Below are 15000 nucleotides of genomic sequence, written 5' to 3'. Positions count from 1 at the left end.
AAAGGGAGATAAAAGAAGATATACAAAAGGAGGAAAAGAAAGACGATGAACAAGAGGAGAGAAAGAAAGAAAGGAAAGGAAGAATAAAAGGAAAGGATTAGAAGATAAATAAAAAAATTGAAGAGGAATACAAGAAAAGGATATAGAAACGAAAGATGGAAGAACGGGAGAAGAAATGAAGAGAAATAAAGAAGAAATACAAAGTGAGGACGGAGGAAGAGGAGGAAGAGGAGGAGGAGGAGGAGGAGGAGGAGGAGGAGTTAATGAGAGAAACATAGAGAAAAGAGGAAAGAGAGAGATGGAAGTAGTAGGAGAGAGGAAAAACACAGGGATGAAAGATTCGTTTATTTGAAGAAAATTGTGGAATGGGAGGACTGGAGGAGGAGGAGGAGGAGGAGGAGGACTGTATAATGTATGTGGGGGAGGAGAGGATGGAGATGAGAGGAGTGGGGAGAAGACAAACAAACAACTCCCTTGCCATTTCCTCCTCCTCCTCCTCCTCCTCCTCCTCCTCCTCTTCCTCCTCCCTTGCAAGTGATAAGTGGTACTCCTACATCACACATCCTGACAGGCTTGCCTTTACTTCCTTCCTCCTCCTCCTCCTCCTCCTCCTCCTCCTCCTCCTTCAACATTAGGCGTTTACCACGGCAAGATATGAAGGAATAAATTGTAGAAGGGAGGGTGAAGATGGTCGTTTCATTCACCCTCCTCCTCCTCCTCCTCCTCCTCCTCCTCCTCCTCCTCCTCCTCCTCCTCCTCCTCCTCCTCCTCTTCGATAAAGGTTAAGTCCTCCAAGTCTCCTCCTCGCAGTCTTTTTCGTATCTATTCTCCTCCACTTTGTGACTCCAGCTCTCCTCACTCCTCCTTTTCCTCCTCCTTCTTCTCCTCCGGTACACAAAACAAAGTGGCGGAGGAAAATGGGACGACGGGCGTAGGGGAAAATATTAGTGGGTATAATATTACCTTCACTCGAGCAGGAGGAGGAAGAGGAGGAGGAGGAGGAGGAGGAGGAGGAGGAGGAGGAGGAGGAGGAGGGAAAATATGAAAGAGAAAGTAACAAATATCTGTACAAAATATCTGTGTATCTATATTTTGTATCTATCTATCTATCTATCTGTCCGTCTGTCTGTCTGTCTGCCTGTATCTAATATTTTCTATCTTTTCTTTATCTACATATCTCTATCTATTCCTCCATTAATCTCCCTTTTTTCGTGTTTAATTTCATCACTAGCTGTTCATCTATCTATCTATCTATCTATCTATCTATCTATCTATCTATCTATCTATCTATTTATCTATCTACCTGTTTATCTATTTACCTATCTACCTACTTCCCTACCTATCTCTCTATTTACCTATCAATCAATCAATTTATCTATCTGTCTGCCAGCTTCCCTTACCCTTCTATCCACGTAATCGGTGAAAGAGAGGAAGCCAGAAAAAAAAAGAGAAAAATACGCTGCAAGCTGTCCTCAGGTATTCAGAAAGGTGAGGAGCTTGATTAATTGAGAGCACCTGTAAGTGGCTGGGCGTACCTGCCTCTTGTGTTGTTTGGTAACGTCCAAAACAAACACAAACACAAGCACACACACACACACACACACACACACACACACACACACAAGTACAAAGCGTCCTTTTTGATCATCGTTCGAGAAATTCCCTCCCTCCTTGAAAACTCCACAAAAGACTGCTTCATTACCTTGGTCTCTCTCTCTCTCTCTCTCTCTCTCTCTCTCTCTCTCTCTCTCTCTCTCTCTCTCTCTCTCTCTCTCTCTCTCTCTCTCTCTCTTTAGCCAGGGAAACTTAAACGGCTCGCAGCAAGGAAATGAAACGATGATTTGACTTCTCTTGCTTCACCTCGCGCTGGATAAGGTAAACAGTGAGGGAACAAGGAAAAAACGAAAGAAAGAAAGGAAGGAAATAGGTTAAGTAATACAGGCTGATAGATAAGTGGGTAGATGGATAGATAGATAAATACATACATACATAGATAAACAGATAGACAGACAGATAGATATACACAGACACAGGCAGACAGATAGGCAGACACATAAGGTAGATAGATATAGATAGATAGATAGATAGATAGATAGATAGATAGATAGATAGATAGACAGAGACAGGTAAAGACGGGAAAAAAGAAAATTGGGGAAGAAAAGACCAATGGACTCATATAACAGAAAGAAAATAATGAAAGAAAAAAATAATGAAAAAAAAATAATGAATGAAAGGAAAAATAGACTGATTCATGACCTAAAGAAAGGAATATAAACAAAAAATGATAATACGGACACGAGAACAAAATACTCAAGTGTGAATAAACAGAACACAGGAATCAAACATAAATAAATCCTATTAATCAAAAAGCCTGAAGTTATTACACATTAGTTTGTCAGTCTTTCCCCATCCCGAGGCCTTTTTAAGCTCCTCTCCCTCCTCTCCTGCTCCCCTCATCCCCCTCCCTCCACCTTACCCTTCCCCTCCAACTACCACTCTCCTTCCTCCCTCTCCGCTTCCCACAACTTATTTCTTCCCCTCCCACCGTTCACTCCATCCTCTTATCTCTGCCACTACTTAGCTCAACTTTACTAATCCTGCCTTATCTAACCCAACAGTGCTTATGATAACGTAATCTTCCTTTGCCTTGCTTATGTAATGTTAATCTCATCTGTCCTTACCTCTGTCTATCTTCTCATATAAGTTAACCTAACTTAACCTAACGTAACCTTACTATAACCTAACTTAACCTAACCTAATCTTACTTAACCTAACCCAACATAACGCTACCTGATCTAACTTAATTAAGCCAACAATACTCTTACCTTCCCTTACCTTACCTAACCTAATCATACCTAACGTAACCCAAAGTATTGCTACCTTACCTAACCTTACCTTACCTGACCTAACTAAACCCAACAACATACCTTACCTCACCTACCTTAATTAACCCAACAATACCTTACCTTCCCTTCCCTTACCTAACCTAACCTAACAACCTAACCTAACCTAACCTAACCCACGCTTACCATAACAGGGCTAAACTGTCTCATCTCTCCGCTTACCCTGTTAATGTGTCCCTCTGTACCCTGCTAGTGTGTTTCCTCTTCCCTGCCAACCAGTCCCCATCTCTGCCAACCTGTTCCCCTTTCCCTGCCAGCTTATACCCTAACTTCTGCTGATTTGTCCCCACGCCCTGCTAAATTGACTCATCTTTGTTAGGTTTGTCCTCTCCTGCAGAAATTACTTCTCTCTCCGCTAGCCTGCCCCTCTGCTAACTTGCCCCGTCACCCTGCTAATCTGACTAATCTTTGCTATTTTTTTTTTTGTCCTCTCCTACTAACATAAGCCATCTCTGCTCCTCTGTCCCTTCACCCTTGATAGCCTAACTCCCCTCTTTGCTTGTCTGCTCCTCTCTTTCTCTGATAACTTGTCTCCTCACCCTGGCTAACCTAACTTCTCTCTTTCCTATCCTATCCCCCTATGCTAACCCGTCCCCTCACCCTTGCTAACCTAACCACGCTCTTTACTACCCTATCCCCTCTGCCGTTATCCTTTCCCCTTCCCCTGCCAGCATTACTCCCTTCATTGCTATCCTCTCCCTCATACTGACCCCTCCTGTGTCCCCTCTCCCTCCCTGACCCTTCCCTTATAACTTACGCCAAGTACCCGCCAGGCTCGTTTAAAAAAACACCCAACACACGTAAAAAACAGGTATAATGACCACACGTACATTGCCATCCACACGCTCGTATTTATTGTAACCATGTAACTTGTGGATTTTTTTTCTATTAGGGAGCCTGTGCGCATGAATGACCCTAGCGCACTAAAAATAGATAATTACAAGCTATTTAACTATAATGGAGTACAGCTACCTTACCTCTCTCTCTCTCTCTCTCTCTCTCTCTCTCTCTCTCTCTCTCTCTCTCTCTCTCTCTCTCTCTCTCTCTCTCTCTCTCTCTCTCTCTCTAGCCCTACTTTTCTTTCTCCAGCTTCTGTCTTTTGTACTTATTTTCTTTCATCTCTTTTCTTTTTTTTTGAGTTCTGACCTCAGCTTCCTCTCATCTCTTCTTTTTCTTCCTTTTCCAGCTCCAATCTCTGCTGTTTTTCCTCATTTTCCCCTCATTTCCCAGCCTCTGTCTCAGTTACTTCTCATATCTTCTCTTTTCAGTCCCTACATCTTCTTTTTTCTTATATCTTCATCTTTTTCTTCTAATTTATGTATCAGTTATCTTTCTCACTTCTTAACTACATATTTTCTTTCAATCTTGCAGTGTTTTTTTTCCTCACTTCTTTCATTCTTTCCTTTTCTTCCAGTCCCAAACTCTCATTTATTTTCTTCTTATTCCTCTTCTGCCTCCACATCTCTGCACTTTTAATATTATCTTCCTATTAGCGCTCCTGTCTTCCTGTCTGTCTGTCTGTCTGTCTATCTGTCTGTCTGTCTATCTGTCTATAAAATCCTTCTGTCTATAACTTATTTTTCCTTTTTTTTTTGTCTCCCGCTTTTCTTGTCCATCTGTATTAATTTAGTTCATCCAGCCTCTCTCTCTCTCTCTCTCTCTCTCTCTCTCTCTCTCTCTCTCTCTCTCTCTCTCTCTCTCTCTCATGGCGCCGCTAATGTCTGGCCGCCTCGGGTTCATTGTTCTCATTGTAGTTTAGACTCAGTTTTCATGGTCGCTCTGATGAAAAAACTTACTTCACCACACCTCCTTTTTTCCATGAGCTTGTGGTGTCTATTATTATTATTATTATTATTATTATTATTATTATTATTATTATTATTATTATTGTTGTTGTTGTTGTTGTTGTTGTTGTTGTTGTTGTTGTTGTTGTTGTTGTTGTTGTTGTTGTTGTTGTTGTTGTTGTTGTTGTTGTTGTTGTTGTTGTTGAGTTCCAGGTTAATGATTTCAATGCCCTCCTTCCTGGTTCACTTGTTTGTCTGTCTGATTGTGGTATGTTATATTTTTTTTTTAAGGAGTCATCTCATTATAATATAGTGGATGTGTACGCAGGTGTGTGTGTGTGTGTGTGTGTGTGTGTGTGTGTGTGTGTGTGTGTGTGTGTGTGTGTGTGTGTGTGTGTGTGTGTGTGTGTGTGTGTGTGTGGAAATGAAGCGATAGTTTTTAGTATCATGACGACGATGTTGATGATGATGATGATGTTGATAATGATGATGATGATGATGATGATGATGATGATGATGATGATGATGATGATGATGATGATGATGATGATGATGATGATGAGGATGGTTAAGATAACGAGTGACAATATTAAATGACAATGGTTACGAAGAGAAAAAAAAATAAGTAAAAGCAATGAAAAGATGATGACAAAGTAGATGACAAAGAAGAAGAAGAAGAACAACAACAACAACAACAACAACAACAACAACAACAACAACAACAACATCAACCACACCACCACCACCACCACCACCACCGACAACAACAAAACAACAACAACAAAAACCAATAGCAAAACAACGAACACCGAAACATAACCAAAAAATAAATACTCGTAAAAATAAACAAGACAAAGAGCGAGAAAGAGAACAAGGATACAAATAACGAAGAAGGCGATGACGAAGGCGAGGCAGAGGCGCCCTAAGAGAGCCGTGTTTCTCCTGCCCCGGCTACTATAGGGATTAAAGGAAGGCGTATGCTGGTAACTGCCCTTCCAATGGCCGCCTCTGCTGGGGAAAACACCTGATAATGCCCAGATTACGAGGAGGAGGAGGAGGAGGAGGAGGAGGAGGAGGAAATATGGATAAGAGAAAGATACAATGCAGAACGAGACAGAGAATATAGAGGAGGAGGAGGAGGAGGAGGAGGAGGAGGAGGAGGAGAAAAATAAGATATATAATAGGATAAGGAACAATGAAGAAGAAGAAGAAGAAGAAGAAGAAGAAGAAGAAGAAGAAGAAGAAGAAGAAGAAGAAGAAGAAGAAGAAGAAGAAGAAGAAGAAGAAGAAGAAGAAGAAGAAGAAGAAGAAGAAGAAGAAGAAGAAGAAGAAGAAGAAGAAGAAGAAGAAGAAGAAGAAGAAGAAGAAGAAGAAGAAGAAGAAGAAGAAGAAGAAGAAGAAGAAGAAGAAGAAGAAGAAGAAGAAGAAGAAGAAGAAGAAGAAGAAGAAGAAGAAGAAGAAGAAGAAGAAGAAGAAGAAGAAGAAGAAGAAGAAGAAGAAGAAGAAGAAGAAGAAGAAGAAGAAGAAGAAGAAGAAGAAGAAGAAGAAGAAGAAGAAGAAGAAGAAGAAGAAGAAGAAGAAGAAGAAGAAGAAGAAGAAGAAGAAGAAGAAGAAGAAGAAGAAGAAGAAGAAGAAGAAGAAGAAGAAGAAGAAGAAGAAGAAGAAGAAGAAGATGATGATGAATTTAACATGTAATAGAATAAGAAACAAAGGAGTACGGAAATATAAAGTTACAAAGAAGAACAACAACAACAACAACAACAACAACAGCAACAACAACAACACTCCCTTAAGAAAACACATGAAGGCAGAGGAGCATGAGAGAGAGAGAGAGAGAGAGAGAGAGAGAGAGAGAGAGAGAGAGAGAGAGAGAGAGAGAGAGAGACGCGGTGGCAGAGGCGAGAGCGGGGCGGGTCGGGGCGGGAGAGGGGGCGGAGTAGCAGCAGACGGAAGGCAGTTGGCTTATAACGAGGTTACCTGCTTCAGCCATGCATGCCATCCAGATGATCCCCACGAGGAGGAGGAGGAGGAGGAGGAGGAGGAAGAAGAAAACAAGCAGCAGCAGACTTTTTGGCCCACTATCTGGTGAACATTGTGAGAAATAGACTAATATACTCGTAGACGAGGAGGAAAAACAAAACATCAGATTTTTGGCCTTTTACGAAGATGTTTACGGTGAACTACTTACAATACCTAATCTAAAGAGAGCGACGTTGGATAGCAAAGATAAAGTCTCCTCCCCACCTACTCACCCCATACCTACAATATATGGTACGCAAATGAACACAAGGGAAGAACAACAAGTAGCGTGTTAATCCCTATAAGTCTGTCTGTGATAAGCTGTACTAACTAAGAGACGTGGGACAGTGAAAGACGAGGAGGAGGAAAAGGAGGAGGAGGAGGAAAATGACGACGACCACGACAACGAGGGAGGCAAAGAGTAATGATGATAAAGACGAGGATAAGAAGGAGGAGGCAGAGAATGGAATGGGTAATAAATAAAACGAAGCGGAGGTCGAGAAAGAAAGAAGAAACTTTGGGGAGATAGAAGACCAGGAGGGAGACGATAAGAGATAATAAAATAGATACTGACAGGAAGAAAGAAGAGAACAAGAACAACGTAATAATAAAAGAAAAAAGAAGACTTCATTTGGAAGTACACCTTTGAAAATGAAAATAAAAAGACTAGAGAAACGAAAAAAAGAACAATATAATTTTTCAGACAATAAGGGAAAAGGAGGGAGGATAGAAGGAGAGAAGACAGAAGACTTCTACTGGGAGAAAGAACACGTCAAGAACAGTTGATTTAAATGTTATACTCCTGAACTGAACTAAACTGAAATAAACAAGAAAGAAATAAAAAAAAGAAAACTAACTGAAGAAATGAAGCGAACAAGAATGAAATTAATAAAAAAGCAAGAAGAAAACTTAAGGAATTACCGAATTAACTAGACAAGAAAGAAATAAAAAATAAAACTAGGATGACGAACTGAAAAAAATGAAAAAAAACTGGACAAGAAGGAAATGAAGAAAATACAAAGATGGACTGAAGAAATTAAAAAGCTGAACAGACCAAAAAGGAAAATAAAAATAACGAATACGAACTGAAGAAATTAACTAAACAAGAAGGAAATTAAGAAAAAACGAAGATAAGCTGAAAAAATGGAAAAAATATAAATTGGACAAAAAGAAAAGAAATAACGAAAAAAGCACGAAGACAAACTAGAGAAATTAAAAAAATAAAGAACTGAACAGTGAGAGGATAAAGAAAAAAACAAAGACATGAAGAAATAAACTGAAGGAGAAAATAAGGAAGAAAACAGAAACTTGAAGAAATGAAAAAAAATAAATAAATAAACAAGAAAAGAATCAAGAAAAAAATGAAAACGAACTAAAGAAATAAATAAAAGTTGAACTGAACAAGATGAAAAATAAAGAAAGATGAAGATGACAACCGCCAATAGAAGAAAAAAATTTTACAGAACAAATAAAAGAAAGAAAAAAAAGCGAGGGATAAAAAGTGAAAGAGCAAAAATAGAAGCAAATCGAAGCCAGTAGCAAGAGAAAGAGAAGAAAAATACGAGAAAAAACGACGAGGAGGAGGAAAGAAAACGAATACAGAACACACAAAATTTCAAATCGAAAGAGAAAAACCGCATTAAAAAAAAAGAAAGAAAAAGAAAGAAAGAAGAACAAAACAAACACAACACCATATGGAAGAGGAGAAGAACACGAAGAAAACGAAGAGAAAAGGAAAACAAATATACGACGTTAAACATAAAAAAAAATAAAGAAAATATTGAAAAAAATAAGAGGAAAGAGGAAAATTTGAAGATAACACCAAAAAGAAGAGACGAAAAAAAAAGAAAGAAAACGAAGAGGAAAGAAACAAAACACATAAAAAAGATTACAGGAAACACTGAAAAATGAAGAAAGACTAAAGAAAAAAACGGGAAGAAAAAGGAAATAACAAAACGGAAACAACGACAAGAAGAGACAAAAAAAAAAGAAAGACGAAAAGGAGGACAAAAGGAAAGGAAAGGATATACATAACATAAAAAAATAAAAGATAAAGAGAACACTGAAAAAACAAGAGAAAGGAAGAGAAACAAGACGAACACGAAGGAAATGAAGAGGAAGGAAAGAGAAACACACAACGTAAAAAAACAAGGAAGAAGAACTAAAAAAAAAAAAACGTGAGGAGCGAGGAAAAACAAAACAAAGACAACATCAATGCAGAAAGAATCGAGAAAAAACACGGTAAAAAAAGGAATAAATATAAAAACAATAAAAAACCACTGATAAGCAATAAGATTTAAAAAAAAACGAGGAAAGAGAAAATAAACAAAAAAGCAACACGGAGAGAGCCGAAAACACACAAGGAAATCAAGAAAAGGTGACATACAATAGAAGAAAACACACGAAGAAAAAAAAACAAGAGAAAAGGCAGAAACAGGGAGGAAGCAAGGCAACACAGCAGAAGCATCAGAGAGAAGAGAAGAGAGGAAAGCAGCGGCAGGAGCGTGGCCGGGCAGTACCATGCGTTAGGAAGGCTTCTGATTACCGTGCCGCCGTGCCCCGAGGCCTCACCTTCCCACCTCCAGTCAGACAGTAATGGCGAGGCGTTATCCATGTAACTTACCCGCTAACTCACGCCGGAGGGGCCCTGCGTCGCCCACTCCGACACGCCAAACTCTACAGCAAACTCTCTCTCTCTCTCTCTCTCTCTCTCTCTCTCTCTCTCTCTCTCTCTCTCTCTCTCTCTCTCGATTTGTCCAATACGACCAGTGCAGTTAACTTCCTCCTCCTTCTTCTTCTTCTTCTTCTCCTCCTCCTCCTCCTCCTCCTCCTCCTCCTCCTCCTCCTCCTCTTCCTTCTTCCTCGTCTGCCTCTTCTTTCTCTTTGTCCCCGTTCCTCTGTCCCTCTTTCTCGTACTCCTCCTTCCCTTCATCCTCGTTTCCCTGTCCCTATTCCTCTTGTTCTTCCTCCTCTTCCTCCTCCTCCTCCACCTTCCCTTCGTCCCTCGATTTCTTTTCTTCTTCTTCCTCCTCCTCCTCCTCCTCCTCCTCTTCTTTTTCCTCGTTCCCGTTCCTCTGTCCCCATTTCTCGTCCTCTTCTCCTCCTCCTCCTCCTCCTCCTCCTTCTCCTTACCTTCGTCCCTGTTTACCGTTCCCCTCCTTCTCTTCGTCCTCCTCCTCCTCCTCTTCCTCCTCCTTCTTCTTCTTCTTCTTCTTCTTCTTTCCTTATTCTTCTTTCCTTCCTTCCTTACTATTCCATTTGACTAAACGTTTTATTTCTTTTTTTTTTCTTTTCTTCTTCTTCTTTTCTTCTTCTTCGTCTTCTTCTTTCGTCTTCGTCTTCATCTTCTTCTGTTTCCTCCTCCTCCTCCTCCTCCTCCTCCTCCTCCTTCTCCTCTTCCTCCTCCTCTTCTTCCTCCTCCTCATGTCACGGTTGGTGAAGAAGCAAAGAAAAAGTAATTTAGAGAAACACGGAATTACATGTAGATCGAGGAGGAGGAGGAGGAGGAGGAGGAGGAGGAGGAGGAGGAGGAGGAGGAAGAAGAGGAGGAGGAGGAGGAAGTAAGAGGTGAGCTGAAGGAGGGCAGAGAAGAGGGGAAGGAAGACTAAACGAGGGCAAGGAGGGAAGAAACTGGAGAGAAGGAAGGGAGGAGGAAAGAAAGAATACACAAGAAACGAAAGGAAGAAGAGGAAAAAGGAGAAACTAGGACAATGCAACTGAAAAAAAATACGGGAGGGAGGTACAGAGAGAGGAGGAATGAATGGGAGAAAGGAGAGGAAAGATGATGAAGGAATGGGAGGAGGGCAGAGAGGGGAAGAAAGGAGAAAAGGATTGGAAGAAAAAAAGTGACTGATTGTCTTTATTTCCCTCCCACCAGCAACAACGGGGTCAAAGAAAGGAGGAAATAAAAGAAAGAATGAAATAAGAGAAGGAATGAAAGAAGTGGAAGAAATGGAAGAGAAAGGCAGACAAAGATAAGACTCACGTACACACGCACAGACACAGAGAGAAGGATGGATATAAACACAAAGAATAAACGAACAGAGAAATAGAGAGAGGAAAAGAAATATCGATTAGCAGTGAGATAAACGTACAAACAAACACACACACACACACACACACACACACACACACACACACGGAGAGAGAGAGAGAGAGAGAGAGAGAGAGAGAGAGAGAGAGAGAGAGAGAGAGAGAGAGAGAGAGAGAGAGAGAGAGAGAGAGAGAGAGAGAGAGAGTCAAATTAACATACAGAGAGACACACAGGAAAACTAAACGTGATTACAGTCATAGAAACGTACGGACAGACAGACAAACAGACAGGGAGACGAACAGACAGACAGACAAATAGAAAGAGATACCAACACACAAATAAACTAAAGGGCAGAGATCTAAACACACACAGACAAAAAAAGAAATAGATAGTATACAAATAAACTTATATAAAAAGACACACACACACACACACACACACACACACACACACACACACACACACACACACACACACAAAGAAACACACACAGACAAATGGACTGATAATTCCCACACGACGCAGTTCCGCGGATACAAAGACGGACAAACACACACACACACACACACACACACACACACACACACACACACACACACACACACATATCTGCTAAACGACGCAGGTCTTTGGGTACAATAAGACGCAAAAAGACACAAAAATAAATAACATAGACACAAACGTACAGACACACACACACACACACACACACACACACACACACACACACACACACTGATAGTACCCAATGACGCAACTCAGTGAGTACAGAAACACGCAAAATGACACACACACACACACACACACTGACAGCCCCCATGACACATCTCACAGGGTTATGGATGCGGCTTGCCCTTCTGCACCCAATCACGCCCGGCGCCTTCCAGCAGCACAAGACTTGGCAAGGCTGGTCTAGGTGAGTGCCTGGAGAAACCTCGCAGCGGACACTCTGCGGCCGGTATTCTGAAATGCTTTACTCTCTCACCACGGCTGTTTTCAAAGACAACAGAGGAGATTAGCCGAGTTCTCAAGAGTGTTTATCCTGTTAACTATGTAGAAACCGTGTTAATCTGCCACTAGAACTTTAGATTGTTATAAACCTGTGCAACTTCAACTAGAGCCTTTTGAAAATAGTGGAGGTGCGGCGAGGAAGTGTCCGATTATTTCTTAAGGCCAAAAATAATTAGCCGGGTTCTCAAGGTTGTTTCTCCTGTTAATAATGAGGAAATCTTGTTAATTTATCATTAGGACCTTAAAAATATTCTTAAAAATCGGTGCAACTTCAACTACAGGAAGAGTTTCAGAATGGTCCTTACTATGCTCAAGGTGACGGGGGCTCCTGTGCGTGCGAGTAACGAGTGCAGGGGCGAGGTACTGCTGGGGCTGCTTACCTGTTACCTAGCGTTATTAAGGAAGTCCACGGGGAAAGTTTGTGACCTACGTGTGTGTTGTGAATGTTGTGAAGGAATTAGTTGAAAATGTTATGGTTAAGTTTTCATTTTCGTTTATTTTTATTTCAATTTTTACGTTGTTGTTGTTGTTGTTGTTGTTGTTGTTGTTGTTGTTGTTGTTGTTGTTGTTGATGATGTTATTATTATCACTATTATTTTTTTCTATTCTCAAAGCAAATTTTACAAGCTGCAAAACAAGTTACCAGTTCTATATGATATTCTGTAGCACTGCCTTCTTGGTTACTAGTGATGGTGGTAGTAGTAGTAGTAGTAGTAGTAGTAGTAGTAGTAGTAGTAGTAGTAGTAGTAGTAGTAGTAGTAGTAGTAGTAGTGTAGCAGTATTTCGTTTGATCTAATAACAACAACAAAAATAACACAGAACCCAATGATACGAACAGAACTAAATCCACAAATAAATTAAAAGAAAAAAACATCATCTAATTATAAAACAAAAGAAAGAAAACCCATAAAAAAAATATCACACGCAAAACTTATAACAATAAACAAATAAACAATACACACACACACACACACACACACACACACACACACACACACACACACACACACACACACACCTCATTAAGACCTTCCACAACACAAAGGTTTTATCTGTGGTGTTGGATTCTAATATTTGATCCTAATGACTCCAAGAATATCAAAGGATTTCCATTTTCTATTTTTTTTTCCTTTTTATTTATTTTTTTTTCTTTTACTCTCTCTTTTTCTCGCTCAGGTGGAAATACCTCGCTTGTTATTAAGACTTTTCCGATATCGATGACCCGGTTTTTCTGCTTCCTCTCTCTCTCTCTCTCTCTCTCTCTCTCTCTCTCTCTCTCTCTCTCTCTCTCTCTCTCTCTCTTGGAATCAAAGGCAGAATAAACCAATAACAGGGAAAGAAGGAAAGGAAAAAAAAAAGATGAACACACACAGAGATAGAAGATAGGGAAAAATAAAAGAAGTACCAGCGAGGAGGAGGAGGAGGAGGAGGAGGAGGAGGAGGAGGAGGAGGAGGAGGAGGAGGAGGAGGAGGAAGAGGAGGAGGAGACTAACTAGCATAAAGAGGAAAACTTAAAAGAGAGAGATAAGAGGATAATCTTTATCTCCACCTCCTCCTCCTCCTCCTCCTCCTCCTTCTCTTCCTCATCCTCCTCCTCATCTCCGCAACCTCCTTCGGTCAAGAAAGCAGCAGATCACCCAAATGTCCTCCTCCTCCTCCTCCTCCTCTTCCTCCTCCTCCTTCTCCTCTTCCTCCTCTTCCTCTTCCTCTTCCTCCTCCTCCTCCTATTCCTTCTCTTCCTCCTCCTTTTCTTCCCCTTCCTCTTCCTTCAGTTAAAGTTTGGCCGTTGTGCTGAAACATATGAGCTTCCTCCTCCTCCTCCTCCTCTTCCTCCTCCTCTTCCTCTTCCTGCTCCTCCTCCTCCTTTAGTTCGGAAGCTAATTTAAGCCTGATGGGAGACCGGAAGTGTCCTCCCTCACCCTTCCGTGGATCACTTAAGCGTGTGGTGGTGGTGGTGGTGGTGGTGGTGGTGGTGGTGGTGGAGGTGGTGGTGGGTAAACAAAATTACTAAAACTGCGGAGATTTTTAAAGTTGAACACTGAGTCACTCTCTACATTTAGACTGCCAATGAATAACTCCTCCACCTCTTCTTCTTCATCTTTTTCCTCCTCCTCCTTCTCTTCCTCCTCCTCCCTCAGCAAGTGTACTGTTCTGATAACGGAGAGCACCTGAAGAACAGATCACACTCACACAACACTTCCTCCCCCAAAAAAATCACATATATAATAAAAATACCTAATGATGTTGCCACGGCGTGAGGCTGAGAGGCCACGTGCAGCAAATTACACTGTCACTCCCTGGCCAGGTCAGCCCTCAGCGTGTGGTGCAATCAGGGGCGCTAATCACCAGTACATGAGCGACGTGAATTACTCCACAGTTTAATGAGTTGCCAAAAAATTAATCCCATGAATTTAGAAAAACTTCACATAAATTTTGTCACCAAGAGAAAAGAGAAGACTCGGTGCGCGGCCTTGAGACTTAAAAAGGAATTGGGCGCCACTGTTCACTGTTCTAGCCACGTGAGGTGAAGTTCCCCATAGGTAAATCTCCCTCATGATCGTTTCACCTGCAAGTTGCCTCCAAATCATTCACACATGATAGGTAAGATAGGGTAGGGTAGGGTAGGATAGGGTACAGTACGATAAGGTGAGGTAAGGTAAGGTAAGGTGAGGTAAGATAAGAGATAGGAAGAGAAGTAGATAAGGGAAGGGAAGAGAAAGAAAGGAAAGAAAAGGAAGGGAGAGGAAGGAAGGAAAGAAAAGGTAAGGGAAGGGAAGGGAAAGAAAGATAAGATTAGGGAAGGGAAAGGAATTTAAGATTTGGAAGGGTTAGGTAAAATTAAGTTAGGTGAAATTAAGTCGGGTTACGTTATGTTGCATTAAGTTAAGTAAGTTTTTTTGGCGCGGATAAAATTGACATGGGTTACATTTCCATGGTGGAATCTCTAAGTACGCCAAATTAGATTACTAGAATTAGGTCAAGCAAGGTGTTCATTTTTTTTCTTCTTTTTCCTCTTTTTTTTTCTACACCAGTGGAATTGACACGAATAAATTTTCCTTAACGGACAAAAGTTACGAGGGTGAGGTTTGCACGGAAGTGATCAGACTTTTCATATATACCTTTCTCCATTTTATTATAATATTTTGCTTCCTCTATGAGCTGAGCAGCGGCAGGACACGCGCAGCATCGGCAGGTCCATTACGATAGCGCGGCGTGGCGGCAACACAAACGGCCAGCAGACCCCTTTTTA

General features: G+C 41.0%; 1 long non-coding RNA gene across 3 annotated transcripts in view; it reads right to left on the bottom strand.

Moving 5' to 3' along the window:
- The window catches only part of LOC135089480 (uncharacterized), a 134133-nt gene that overhangs the window by 50354 nt on the left and 68779 nt on the right, over positions 1 to 15000 (bottom strand). The window lies entirely within an intron of this gene.

Source organism: Scylla paramamosain, chromosome 33 (assembly GCF_035594125.1).
Source record: "Scylla paramamosain isolate STU-SP2022 chromosome 33, ASM3559412v1, whole genome shotgun sequence".
Taxonomy (NCBI): Eukaryota; Metazoa; Arthropoda; class Malacostraca; order Decapoda; family Portunidae; genus Scylla; species Scylla paramamosain.
This window is presented reverse-complemented; position numbering and strand designations above follow the sequence as displayed.